A 15,021-nucleotide genomic window follows, 5' to 3' on the forward strand; every position below is an offset into this window, starting at 1 on the left:
TCCCTGGCTTTGCTCAGTGGGTTAAGGATCTGGCATTGCCTCAAGCTGTGGTGAAGATTGCAGACCTGGCTTGGATCTGACATTGCTGTGGCTGTGGTGTAGGCTGGCAGCTACAGCTCTAATTTGGCACCTGCAGCATATGAAGTTCCTTGTCTGGGAACTTCGCATGCCATAGATGCAGCCCTAAATAGGAAAAAGAAAAAAAAAAGTGACTTGGGAGGAAAGCCTTTAAATTCGCATTAAGGTGCACATGGCCGATAAGATTTGAGCATGAACCTGTTTACACTGTTCAGGGGGTGTTTGCATTTTAACAGAAGTCTCTATTTCAAGGTAAATGAAAATATTTCCAAGTGTGAAACTCTAAGTATTAGCTGTTCCATAGGAAAGAGAATTTTTAGAGGACCTGGTTCTAACTCAGAATATTTTTCCCCCCGCTGTACAGCATGGGGATCAAGTTACTCTTACATGTATACATTTTTCCCCCACCCTTTGTTCTGTTGCAATGTGAGTATCTAGACATAGTTCTCAATGCTACTCAGCAGGATCTCCTTGTAAATCTATTCCAAGTTGTGTCTGATAACCCCAAGCTCCCGATCCCTCCCACTCCCTCCCCTTCCCATCAGGCAGGCGCAAGTCTATTTTCCAAGTCCATGATTTTCTTTTCTGTGGAGATGTTCATTTGTGCTGGATATTAGATTCCAGTTATAAGTGATATCATATGGTATTTGTCTTTGTCTTTCTGACTCATTTCACTCAGTATGAGAGTCTCTAGTTCCATCCATGTTGCTGCAAATGGCATTCTTTTGATGGCTGAGTAGTATCCCATTGTGTATATATACCACATCTTCCGAATCCAATCCTCTGTCGATGGACATTTGGGTTGTTTCCATGTCCTGGCTATTGTGAATAGTGCTGCAATGAACATGCGGGTGCACGTGTCTCTTTTAAGTAGAGTTTTGTCCAGATATATGCCCAAGAGTGAGATTGCAGGGTCATATGGAAGTTCTATGTATAGGTTTCTAAGGTATCTCCAAACTCTTCTCCATAGCGACTGTACCAGTTTACATTCCCACCAACAGTGCAGGAGGGGTCCCTTTTCTCCACAACCCTTCCAGCACTTGTTATTTGTGGACTTATTAATGATGGCCATTCTGATTGGTGTGTAACTCAGAATATTTTTTAAGGTGTACTCTACTCCAGATAGTATAAAGAAATTCCCAATTATAAAAGGGCTTTAGGAGTTCCTGCTGTGGCCCAGAAGGTTGAGGATATGGCATTGCCTCTGTGGTGGCTCAGGTTGCTGCTGAGGTGGGGGTTTGATTTTGGTCTGGCACAGTGGGTTAAGGGTCTTGCATTGCCACAGCTGTGGCATAGGTTTCAACTGTGACTTGGGTTCGATCCCTGGCCTGGGATCTACCATATGCTGTGTTGCAGCTAAAAAAGAAAAAAAAGGAGGGGCTTTAGAAAATCCAATTTCTCTTCCCAATATGAATAGAAGCTGTGGGGCTGATTTGAATAGGACATATATTTTTAAAATATATTTTTTATTAAAGTATAATTGATTTGCAATTTGTGCCAGTTTCTGCTGTATAGCATAGTGACACAGTCATATGTATATATATTCTTTTTCTCATAGTATCTTCCATCATGTTCTATCCCAAGAGATGGGCAATGACCTTCTACACTTTTCCAGCCAAAGGCACCAAGGATAAAGCCAAGACCTTATTGAGAAGTCAGGTCAGGGAGACTTTCACCTTGCTACAGGAAAAGAAATGGTGATGAGGGGAAATAGAACAGATCTAATTTAGGATTTTGATTATTTTAGAAAATAATAAGCAGCCTTGATACATTTATATGGCCTTTCTTCCTAAGCATCATCAGAGACTCTTTGGGATACAGTATACAAAATAAGCAGCTGCCAGGAAGGATGGGTCCCAGAAGGTAAAAGCTAAGAGTGGGAAACACATTATCACTGACTGAATTTAACCTTTCCAGCCTCTGTTTCTTCCTCTGTAATATGGGAACAGTAATATCTTTTTTTTTATTACTCAAATGAATTTATCACATCTGTAGTTGTATAATGATCATAACAATCTGATTGCACAGGATTTCCATTCCACAGCCCAAGCACATCCCCCCACCTCCCAAACTGTCTCCTCCGGAGACCATAAGTTTTTCAATGTCTGTGAGTCAGCATCTGTTCTGCAAAGAAGTTCCGTCTGTCCTTTTTTCAGATTCCACATGTCAGTGAAAGCATTTGATGTTGGTGTCTCATTGTATGGCTGACTTCACTTAGCGTGATAGTTTCTAGGTCCATCCATGTTGCTAAAAATGGTGGTATTTCATTCTTTTTGATGGCTGAGTAATATTCCATTGTGTATATGTACCACATCTTCTGGATCCACTCTCTGGTTCATGGACATTTAGGTTGTTTCCATGTCTTGGCTATGGTAAATAGTGCTGCAATGAACATCAGAGTACATGTGTCTTTGCGAGTCGTGGTTTTCTCTGGATAGATGCCCAGGAGTGGGATTGCTGGATCAAATGGTAGTTCTATGTTTAGTTTTCTGAGGAATCTCCATACTGCTTTCCACAGTGGTTGCACCAATTTACAATCCCACCAACAGTGTACTAGGGTTCCTTTTTCTCCACACCCTCTCCAGCACTTATTGTTTGTGGACTTTGGATGATGGCCATTCTGGCTGGTGTAAGGTGGTACCTCATCATGGTTTTGATTTGCATTTCTCTAATAATGAGTGACGCTGAACATCTTTTCATGTGTTTCTCGGCCATCTGTATGTCTTCTTTGGAGAATTGTCTGTTTAGATCTTCTGCCCATTTTTGGATGGGGTTGTTTGTTTTTTTGGTATGGAGCTGCAGAAGTTTATAAATTTTGGAGATTAATCCCTTGTCAGTCGTTTCACTTGCAAAGATTTTCTTCCATTCTGTGGGTTGTCTTTTTGTGTTGTTTAGGGTTTCCTTTGCTGTGCAGAAACTTTGAAGTTTGAGTAGGTCCCATTTGTTTATTTTTCTTTTTATTGTCAATACTCTGATAGGTGGATCTGAGAAGATGTTGCTGTCGTTTATGTCAGAGAGTGTTTGGCCTATGTTTTCCTCTAGGAGTTTTATAGTGTCTGGTCTTATATCTAGGTCTTTAATCCATTTGGAGTTTATTTTTGTGTATGGTGTTAGGGAGTGTTCTAATTTCATTCTTTTCCATGTGGCTGTCCAGTTTTCCCAGCACCACTTATTGAACAAGCTGTCCTTTCTCCATTGTATAGTCTTGCTTCCTTTGTCATAGATTAGTTGGCTGTAAGTGCATGGGTTTAATTCTGGGCTTTCTATCCTGTGGGAACAGTAATATCTATTGAAGAGGATTAGAATGCTTTGATTGCAAATTATAAGAATCTACATTGAACATAAGTTTTAAAAAAGGAAATTGTAGGCTTTTATTCCTGTATATCAAGGATGGGTCCAAAGACCCAAAGGATGCATTCAAACTTTCTGGTTCTCCATTTCTTAGCTCTGCTTGTTTTTGTTTGGCTTTTCCTCAGACAGTTTTAATTTATGTGTCAGTTAAGAAGATCTAAAAACTTACCTCCCAGCTTAACAGTTCCAGCAGAAAACCTTGTTCAAATATCACTTCCAGGGCAGATTATATTACCTTGCTCAGGTCAAACATCAAAACCTTAACTAATTTCTATGTTGGGTTTTTTTTTTTTTTGTCTTTTCTCAGGCTGCACCTGCGTCATATGGAGGTTTCCAGGCTAGGGGTCTAATTGGAGCTGTCGCCACTGGCCTACGCCAGAGCCACAGCAACAAAGGATCCGAGCTACGTCTGCAACCTATGCCATAGCTCATGGCAACGCCGGATACTTAGCCCACTGAGCAAGGCCAAGGATCGAACCCGCAACCTCATGGTTCCTAGTTGGATTTGTTTCCACTGCGCCACGACGGGAACTCCTGTTGGGATTTTTTTGATTGGCCAGCCTAGGTCATATTTATAACCCTGTATTTGGCCAGTGTACCATAATTGACAGCCTTTCCAGGATAACATTGTGGGAAGGGAGAATTCCCTAAAGGATTCAAGAGGCAGAGGATGGGAAAATATACGGAGTATAAAAATATTATAAATGGAGTTCCCACTGTGGCTCGGTGGAAACGAATCTCATTAGAATCCATGAGGATGCAGGTTTGATCCCTGGCCTTGCTCAGTGGGTTAAGGATCCGGCATTTCGGTGAGCTGTGGTGTAGGTCACAGACACAGCTTGGATCCTGTTCCTGTGATGTGGTGTAGGCTGGTAGCTACAGCACGAATTCGACCCCTAGCCCAGGAACCTCCATATGCTGTGGGTGCAGCTCTAAAAAAGGCAAAGATAAATTGTAACTATTATAAATCACCAAGCCCACCATCACAGGTTGAAGAATCAAACTAGCAGACACAAGGAAATTGCTTATAAACTATAATCATAATTAAAACATCAAATGATAAGTACCATGTTCATTGAAATCAAGAAGGCTGCATTAGGTAAAGATGGCCTTATAAATCAGTGGGAAAAGACAGACTATTCAATAATTGCTATGAGATAACTGGATTAGCATCTGGAAAGAAATGAAAGTAGAAGCCCCACCTCCCACCATACACTATATCTGAATGGATTGAAGATTTAAATGTAAACATGAAACCATAAAAGTTTCGTATGACTGATAAATAAAACTACATCAGAATCAAACATTTGTATGATGAAAAACATCATTTGAAAAAAGAAGTCAAAAGGCAACAAACAAATTGTATACAAAGCAGTGGTGTGTTGGAGACAGCCTGCACTGGCTCACAGGAGCTGATTATTAAATTTCAGAAATTTTGCAAGCTGGTTGTCAAACACAGCCATTGTTTAAAATTAAGTTATATTAACATAATTAAATAAAGACTGTTACAAACAAAGGTAATATATATTCACAAACTCATCACTCTAATTGTTTAACTGCATTTTGTTATCATCCATATTCTTGGAGAGGTTTGTATCTATCATGTCTGCATCTTGGAGTTGATACATAATGGCCACCATCTATGCTCTGGGAGGATTTACATTTATTGTGTCTGTATCATGGAGATATTCCATAATGGCCTGATGCTGCACATTTCTTCCCAATTCCACGTTTAGTGCTGTTTTGTTGGTAGCTTGAAATTGGCTGCGGTGGGAATATTTACGTCATGGAAATTGGCAAATGCTTTAAACCAGGATTTATTTTCCTCAGAGACCATTGCTAAACACTAACCAACACACTACTGGGGAAAAAAATTGAAAGTCACATTAAAGAGAAAGGGCTGATGTCCCTGTATGTGATGTGCTTCTTATAAGCCTAGTATAAAAATACTATTAACCTAATAGGAACATAAGAAAGTGGTCCATTCATGGAGATAAAAAGTGCTCTGTGTCATAATAGAAATGCAAATATAAACCATATTGAGATTATGTTTTATTTACTAGAATAGCAACACCTCAAGTTTGGTAAAATCCTGTTGGCAAGGATGATGAGGATATAAACTTATATAACCCTTTTGGAATAAAATTTGGCAATATATATTAAATTACCAATACATAGACTGTGTGACCTAGCACTCCTACCTCTGGGAATTTATCCTATTGTATAGTATAATATAATTGTTATTTTTTAACAATTTGTTGAAAACTTTTGTTTTTTTTAATAGCAGATGACTGAAAACAACACAAATGTCCAGCCACATGGGCTGGTTTAATAAATTGCAGAATATTTAATAAATAGAATTGACTGGAACTGTAAAAAAAAAAAAATTGAAAACACCAAGTTGAATATGAAGAATCTCCAAGTTACACCTTTCCTTTCCATTTTCTTGAGAAACAGCTGACATATAACATTGTATTAGTTTAAGAAGTATAACATAAGGAGTTCCCGTAGGGGCTCAGTGGAAATGAATCTGATTAGTATCCATGAGGACACAGGTTCAATCTCTGGCCTCGCTCAGTGGGTTAAGGATAGGGTGTTGCTGTGAGCTTTGGTGTAGGTCACAGACGTGGCTCAGATCCCACATTGCTGTGGCTGTAGTGTAGACCAGCCACTATAGTTCCTATTTGAGCCCTAGCCTGGGAACCTCCTTATCTGGCAGGTGCGGCCCTAAAAGACCAAAAAAAAAAGTATAACATAATGATTTGATGAATGTATATGTTTCAGAAAGATTGTAATAGATTTAGTTAACATCTATCACCTCATATAATTTTTTTTTTCTTATTGTGGGAACTTATAAGATCTACTCTCTTAGCAACTTTCAAGTATTGTTAACTATGGTCACTATGCTATATGTTGCATCTTTAGAATTTACTTATCTTAGGACTAGAATTTTGTACCTTTTGACTGTCTTCACTCAGTTCCCCCTCCCCTCTCCGGCCTCTGGAAACCACCAAGTGTTCTGTTTCTATGAATCTGAGTTTTTTAGATTTCACATATAAATGAGATCATGCAGTATTTGTTTTTCCTGTTGGATTCATTTCACTTAGCATAATGCCCTCTAGGTCCACCTATGTTACCATAAATGGCAGAGTTTCCTTCTTTTTTTATGACAAAATAATATTCCACTGTGTACATGTGTGTGTACACACAATGTATTTATTGTATATAATATATGGATATGATGAATGGATAAAGAAATTTTCTTTATCCGTTTTCTTCATTCATCAGGTTACATTATTGAGTTAAAAAAAGCAAGGCTAATAGTAGATGTATAGTATGTTATTTGTATAATAAAATAAAAGTATAGTTGTATTTGGTTTGTATAAACAAAGTCTGGAAGGAAAGTAATAAAAATGGTTATGGGACAAAGTTGTTATGCCAGATGTGGGAACTGATCAGGCAGAGAAAAGGATGAGGAAAAGGCTTTGTGGTTTGTTTTTTTTTTTTAACACTAAAATGCATGTTTTTTCTTTTCTTTAATGTTGTTTTTTTGAATGTTGGACTATGTCAACATACTATCCTTTTACAAAATTAAATGAAAAACAGTAAATGAAAGATTCAAGGATCTTCTGTGGCTCAGTGGACTAAGAACCTGACTAGTATCCATGGGGATGTGGGTTCAATCCCTGGCCTCACTCAGTGGGTTAAGGATCTGGTGTTGCCACAAACTGCAGCGTAGTTGAAGATGTGGCTCGGATCTCGTGTTGCCGTGGCTGTGGCATAGGCCTCAGCTGCAGCTCCAATTTGACCCCTAGCCAGAGAACTTCCATATGCCACAGGTGTGTACTAAAAGGAAGGAAAAAAAAAAAGCAATCTTCATTAAAGAGCACTTGACATTCAATAAAAAGTTACTGAGGACCTATCATGTGGCGGGCACTGTTTTCAGAACTGTGACCTGAAGGTAGTGCCACATCTTATAAGTTGTGATGTAAAGCTGAAGAGTTTGTGATTGTCCTCTGTCACTAAGCCAGTCTTCAGATGCCATTATGTCCACCCCACAGTTTTCTTTTGTCCCATTAGCTCATATCCATGACCTCAATGTTGTAAAAATATTCCCCGAGTGATTGAAGTCTAGAAAAAACTTGATGTCTGTGTTCTTCGCTGTATATTCTCTGTATATGTTTTCACATCTTGGTCATCTTTCTTTCTTTTTTTTTTTGTCTTTTTGTCTTTTTGTTGTTGTTATTGTTGTTGTTGTTGTTGTTGTTGTTGCTATTTCTTGGGCCGCTCCCTCGGCATATGGAGGTTCCCAGGCTAGGGGTTGAATCGGAGCTGTAGCCACCGGCCTACGCCAGAGCCACAGCAACGCAGGATCCGAGCCTCGTCTGCAACCTACACCACAGCTCATGGCAATGCCGGATCGTTAACCCACTGAGCAAGGGCAGGGACCGAACCCGCAACCTCATGGTTCCTAGTCGGATTCGTTAACCACTGCGCCACGACGGGAACTCCTCATCTTTCTTTTTGAATGTGTTGTTTAATGTATTTTTGCAGACAGTGAACAAAATAGATAAAAATCCCAGTGACTTTACATTCTAGTGGTGATCAGGAGAAGACTGAGGAGGTGACATTGAGCACAGACGTGAAAGGTATGGGGGAGTGTGCCTTGTCAGAATCTGTGATTATGCTTGTAGGTTCATAGTAATTGCTATTAATGCTGCCCTCAGCGTGATTGCAAAACATTACACATGCACAGGCACACACATATTTATCATTATATATGGGTATAATAGTGCCTTCATTACCTAAAAGCTACCCCATCCTGCCAGTGGCATAAGAATCTGATAATGACGATGGGTTTGAATGGAGTAAAAATCTTTTTGTGTCACTCTTTTTTAAAATTAGGGCTGCACCCATGGCATTGGAAGTTCCCAGGCTAGGGGCTAAATCTGAGCTATAGCTGCTGGCCTCCACCACAGCCACAGCAACATCAGGTCCTTAACCCACTGAGTGAGGCCAGGGATCGAACCTGAATCCTCATGGATGCCAGTCAGATTCATTTCCACTGAGCCACGAAGGGAACTCCTTTTTGTCTCTTGCTCAGGCCCCAGTAAACAAGGACACAGACGACATTTGCTAGGCTTCCGACTCAGATTGAGAAGGTGAACCTCTGGTCGTGGGGGCCTAGTCCTCTTTCCAGATGAAGCTAAGTATTCCATAAAATTAAAGCCTTGGCTTTTTAATATCTTATTCTACCGACTAGAGTAAATAACATACTCAAAAAGAAAGACATCCAAGATATGAAAACATATCAGTGAACATACAGAGAAGAAAAAAACATTAAATTATAGCTAGATGTTAAGGGCCATGGGATTAGATATGAGTTGAGTGGCGTTTGAAGAGTGGTTCATGCGTGTGTGAAGATACCAATTCTTTAGCTTTAGATCACAACTTATATAATCTGGTGCCTGTTTCCTGTGTTCCTACAGTACCTGTGCTCTCTTTTATCCAAGCTCCTCCTGCATTTCCCCCCTTTTTGTAATTGTTTACTAAGTGCTGAGCTCCTTAGAGGGAAGCACTGTACATATTTCTTTCACATCCCCAGCACTTAGCATGGCCAGCCCTGACATTTAGAAGCTCTTTATTTTATTTTATTTTATTTTTTTTGTCTTTTGTCTTTTTTGTTGTTGTTGTTGTTGCTATTTCTTGGGCCGCTCCCGCGGCATATGGAGGTTCCCAGGCTAGGGGTCTAATCGGAGCTGTAGCCACTGGCCTACACCAGAGCCATAGCCACGCAGGATCCGAGCCGAGTCTGCAACCTACACCACAGCTCACGGCAACGCCGGATCCTTAATCCACTGAGCAAGGGCAGGGACCGAACCTGCAACCTCATGGTTCCTAGTCGGATTCGTTAACCACTGCGCCACGATGGGAACTCCTAGAAGCTCTTAATAAGTGTTTTTTGAAAGACTGGTGGAGACATGCCCTGTGAAACAAGAAAATGGATAGTACTGTAGATACCACTTCGGTTTGGGGGGATTTACAGTCCAGACCTGCTTTGTTTTCCAGTTAGGTGGGTGGATAGACTGCTGGGTGGTTTCCATAACTGTTAAGATTTCCTGCTCCCAGTTAGCTTGCATTCTATGTGCACACACAAGGCAGCTGGCTCAGCACAGCTGCCTGTGACAGTTCTCTTCTCCCTGCCAGCTGGGTAGGCTCTGCCATCAATCTGTCCCAGAGTCTCCTACACCCTGCGATACAACAGTAATTCAATTCTCTTTCGCAGATTTCTCTGATCTCCTGCCCTGTGTTCTCCTCACTTCTGTTCCTTGCTGTCTGAGCTGCTCAGGCTTCAGCAGCCATGTGAACTAAAGCAAAAGTGAGTTCATCCACAGAGCATGTGCCCAGGCAGCCAAATCTTCCAGGTTTGAATAAAATGACCCAGTCTATTTGGCATTCACTGGGCAGTCACAGAGGGACATGGCCATTCTGGGATGTCCCTCAACAGGGCAGATGCTGCCCCTGCCAGACTGGCCAAGAGTCTTTGAACGGGGTTCCTGGTGGGAGGCATGGGAGATCAAAGGCCACCTTCCCTCCCCGACCTCCACACCTTATTCTACTAACACTGATTTTACCGTAATAATGAATTCCCAATAGGAATTTCAATTCCCAATTCACTTGGATTCTTCCCAAATAGAAGTCCTTCACCTGGCCTATAGCTGCAAATTCAAAAGACTCAAAACTGCAGCTTTCACAGACAACGGACTATTTTATTTCTAGGGGGTAAAGAATTGGCACTGGCTAATGAGTTATATTCCGATGTACAATGCCCTCTGATTGTGTATTATATATTAGCACTCTGGACTTGAAAGAGACAATTGTGTAATGTTTGCCCATTAATTGAGAATAATCATCTCAGCTGCACAGTATTGCATACCAGCCAAGCTTGTCATTCTCATATCCAACAGCTTTTAATTGTTGTGTTGCCCTTTAACGGCAACCTTTCTCAGAGTTTGAAGAACAAAAACAGAGACCTACCTAAATATCAGCTCCTTCCCACCCTGAGAGAAAAGAATCCATTTAGTTGGAAAGGATTTGAGTGTTCTAATCCCCAGAGAGTGATCATGCCTTCGCAATTTCCATTATCCGTCAAGTCTAAATGCTGAGGCCATGGGCTTGCTTCTTCCTAATAAAGTTAGGAAATGTATCAGACAAGAAAGGGGCTTATATGATTATACAGTAAGCTGGAGACCAAAGTAGAAGAAATGCCTTAAAATTAATTGTTAGCATCCTTTTGAATGCAAGTAACAGAAAATTTGACTCAAACTGTCTTAATTAAAAAAAAAAAAAAGTATTGGCTCACATAACTGAAAAGTCCCAGCATGGAATTGCTTCAGCACATTTAGATTGCAGGGCTCAAAAATATTTATGAGCTTTGGTCCTTTGGTCCCCGTATCCTGGCCCTTCTCTCTTCTCCTGCTGCCTTCTCAGGTGGGCCCTCTCTCCTCTGGCAAGAGGTCAGCTGGCAGCTCTGCTCTAGGTTCACAGCTCTAGTCCCAAGACTGAATTTCATTGGACTAACTTGGATCATGCTCCTTATTCAGAACCAATCATGGCAGCCAAGGGGAATGGAGCATGCTGATTGGCCAGGCCTAGATCACACTCAGCCTTGAAAGTGAAGGGCTGGGTCAGATCCAACAACCTGAACCACGTGAACAAGCACTAGAAGGTGGTGATAATTCCCTGAGGAAAAAAATAGTCAGTGTTACCAGAAAAATGGGACTGAATGCTGAACAAACAAGAAAAACTCAGACACTATCCCTTCATCTCAACCTCAGGAATGATCGTCTTTGTAGATTGGAAATTTAAGCCTCGTATCTTCTCCCAGAAGCCTGTCTGCAATAAAGACGACCATTTACCAAATGCTGGACATTGTGCAGAATGTTTTACATGTATCTTCTCATTTAATCCTTATGGCTACCCTGCCAGGGAGGTACAACTAACCCCCTTTCCTAAATAAGGGCATGGAGGCATAGGGAGATTAAATGGCACTCTCTAAGCCCACAACTATTAAAGAGTGAGTCATTTTTCAGCTCTGGCCTAACTCCAAAGTCCATGCTTATTCTCCTTTTGTATGTTTCCCAAACTTGCCCATTTATAAGACTTTCTGCAGTGGTTATTACAATGAAAATACAGGTTCTCAGGCACCACCTCATCCCAAGATTCAATAAGTCTGGGACTCTCTTTTGTTAACAAGTGTGCTCAGGGATTCTTCTGATTGGACTAGAGTGAAAATGCACAATATCGTGCTGCCTCCCACAGCTTAAAAAACTACTGCCGAGGCCATCCCTTCTCTTGCCTCTCCCTTTCCCCTCAGGGGCCCTACAGGAACTTCTTTAGCTGCTGGTTATAGCCACTCACTAGTGCACTGGTCTCCAAAGATGGGATGCATAAAGGTTCCACTGGTGTATAGGAAGGCAACATTTTCCTTTTTCCTTCAGTATCTATTTAATTTTAATCTAAAAGAAAAAAAAAAAGATATCCGACTTTACTAAAATCTGATATCCAAATCCACACTGGCATTCTCCTTTCACCACGAGCCCCGGGGCCATCCATGCTACCTGAGGTGTCCTAAGAGAAGAGTGAGGGTCCCACCATGCAGAGGGAGAATGGCGCCCCACCCTTTGTTAGCTCCCCCGCAAGTGAGACCTTATTTGTACCAAGGGGAATTACAGGTGATGTTATCCAGTCTCCTGTCCCCCAAAGTCACCCCAAAATCAGATGGTTTAGAAGACAAGTTTTACAAAGTCATCAACAAACATACAGTTCTTATATTTTATCTGTTTCAGATGATAGAGAAGGGGGAAAGCTATGCAGATCATTTTTATGAAGTTAGTAAAACTTGTGCTACCAAAGCTGATAAGGACAAAACAAGAGAAGAAAATTATCCATTAACCACACTTAAGAATGTAGGTGCAAGCTTCCTAAATGAAATATTAGCAAGTTTAATTCAGCAGTGGAAAAAGATAATAGGCATCTGATACTGCAAATGAGTAAGATCATGGGATATAGTCCTGCAGTGTCATTGTTTTCTTCCTGCTGTTGTCCTTATAAGCTGAATTGTGGGGCCAATACTTTTTTGCCCTGAAGTAAATGAATAGTCATTCACTTATTTGGCTGCTCCAAATAAAAAGTCCTTTGATCATGAGAAATGGTCTCAGTTTATGAATTAAGATGTATAATCTGGAGTTCCTGTGGTGGTGCAGCAGAAACGAATCCGACTAGGAACAATGAGATTGCGGGTTCGATCCCTGGCCTTGCTCAGTGGGTTAAGGATCCAGCATTGCTGCGAGCTGTGGTGTAGGTCACAGAGGTGGCTCGGATCTGGCGTTGCTGTAGCTCTGGCGTAGGCTGGCAGCAACAGCTCCGATTCCACCCCTAGCCTGGGAACCTCTGTATGCCACAGGTACGGCCCTAAAAGGCCAAAAAAAAAAAAGTATAATCTTAGGTAATAGTCACAACTTTCGACATCCAAAAATTGAAGCTTATTCCTCATCCTGAATCTGAGTCTGTGCAGGTAGAAAGCTTGCAGCGGGAATTGACAGCATGATACGTATCTGTATTTCCTAACTAGATTTTCTCTCCTCCCCATGCACTCATTAGGTGGTCTCTGACTCCTCCAGGGTTCAAGCAGGGAAAGGGAGGGGAGCAATAGGAAAGGCCCTACTTATCCAGTACTGTTATGAGTTGGTATCAGAACACCCTGGACTGGGCGGAAGTTTGTTTGTTTGCTTAGGGCTGCAGCTGCAGCATATGAAATTTCCCAGGCTAGGGGTTAAATTGAAGCTGCAGCTGCCAGCCTATGCCACAGTCATGGCAACACCGGATCCGAGATGTATCTGCAACCTACACCACAGCTCACAGCAACGCCAGATCCTTAACCCACTGAGTGAGGCCAGAGACTGAACCCACATCCTCACGGATACTAGTCGGTTTCTGCTGAGCCACAGCAGAAACTCCTGGGCGGGAATTTAAAGCAGACCTTTTCTATCAAGGAGGTCTTCTATGAGTGTTTTTGGACATCTCTTTCTGGGAATCTCTCATCTGCAGTTTCATTCATGTGAGAAAATGCATCTTTTCCACCTGGTTACTTAGATTGCTAGGAGTTCTAGTTCTTTATGAAGTTGGTCCTCTTACATGGCTCTAAGATGATGTCACAAAGGAAAATATTCTCTTACTTATGGCTCAAAACTGGCCCTTGGGAAATATCTCCATTCTTTTTGCTCAGATAAATTCTGAGAATGTGAGGTTTCCCTAATGCCTCCCTTTCCTCTGCCATCAGAGTAACTACCCGCCAGTCTCCCATCGTCCAGATTTCTCAGATGTCAGACACAGTCTGCACTGTCCTTCAGGTTCTAGGAGACTCTATGGAGGAGCAAGGGGCCAAGAACTCATTGCATTTCTAAAAAGAAAAGGTGAGACTGGTTCTATGAGAAATTTATTTTTTTGGCTGAACTCGCATCATGTGGAAATTCCCTGGGCCAGGGATCGAGTCTACACCATAGCAGTGACCTAAGCCAGTGCAGTGACAATGTCGGATTCTTAATCCACTGAGCCATAAGAGATCTCCATGAAGGCTTATTTTTTAATTAAAAAAAATTTTTTTTGGCTTTTTAGGCTGCACCCATGGCATGTAGAAGTTCCCAGGCTAGGGGTCCAATCAGAGCTAGAGCTGCCGGCCTACAACACAGCCACAGCAACTAGTCAGATTTGTTTCCACTGTGCCACAACGGGAACTCCCATGAAGGCTTATTTTTAAATATGTCTTAGGGGGAGTTCCCGTCGTGGCGCAGTGGTTAACGAATCCGACTAGGAACCATGAGGTTGCGGGTTCAGTCCCTGCCCTTGCTCAGTGGGTTAACGATCCGGCGTTGCCGTGAGCTGTGGTGTAGGTTGCAGACACGGCTCGGATCCTGCGTTGCTGTGGCTCTGGCGTAGGCTGGTGGCTACAGCTCCGATTCGACCCCTAGCTTGGGAACCTCCATATGCCGTGGGAGCGGCCCAAGAAATAGCAAAAAGAGAAATAGCAAAAAGACAAAAAAAAATAAAATAAAATAAATATGTCTTAGGAATTTGGACATAGTGGAGTGGTGCAAGAATTGGAAAATAAATCAGTGGAACAGCATAGTAAACTCAGAAACACACACGTATCTGGGTACAATCCATGGTAAAAGAAGAATTATAAATAAATATGAAAATCATGACTGTTCAATAAATGGTGCTTGAAAAATTGATTTTCTGTATGGAAAAATACAAAATTGCATCACTCTCTTACATCACAGGTGGGTTAAAACCCTATAAGTAAAAAAACACAAACAAAAAACAACCCCCCCCAAAAAACCCTTAAATTTTATAAGAAAATATGGGTATTTACGACTTTGTGTATGTATAGAAAGGTTTCTTAGACTTTACACCAAAACCATGAATTGTACAGGAAAAAGTAAGGACAAATTTTTATCACGTTAACATTAATTTTCTGTAAAAGAGCAAAAACAAAATAAAAAGACAAATTGAAGACATTTGGGAAAAGAT

The 15,021-nt window shown here is 41.3% G+C and overlaps 1 long non-coding RNA gene across 1 annotated transcript in view; it reads left to right on the plus strand.

Moving 5' to 3' along the window:
* LOC125112040 (uncharacterized) overlaps window positions 1-15,021 on the plus strand; it is a 57,969-nt gene that overhangs the window by 32,996 nt on the left and 9,952 nt on the right. The window lies entirely within an intron of this gene.

The sequence above is a fragment of the Phacochoerus africanus genome, chromosome 11, assembly GCF_016906955.1.
Source record: "Phacochoerus africanus isolate WHEZ1 chromosome 11, ROS_Pafr_v1, whole genome shotgun sequence".
Lineage (NCBI taxonomy): Eukaryota > Metazoa > Chordata > Mammalia > Artiodactyla > Suidae > Phacochoerus > Phacochoerus africanus.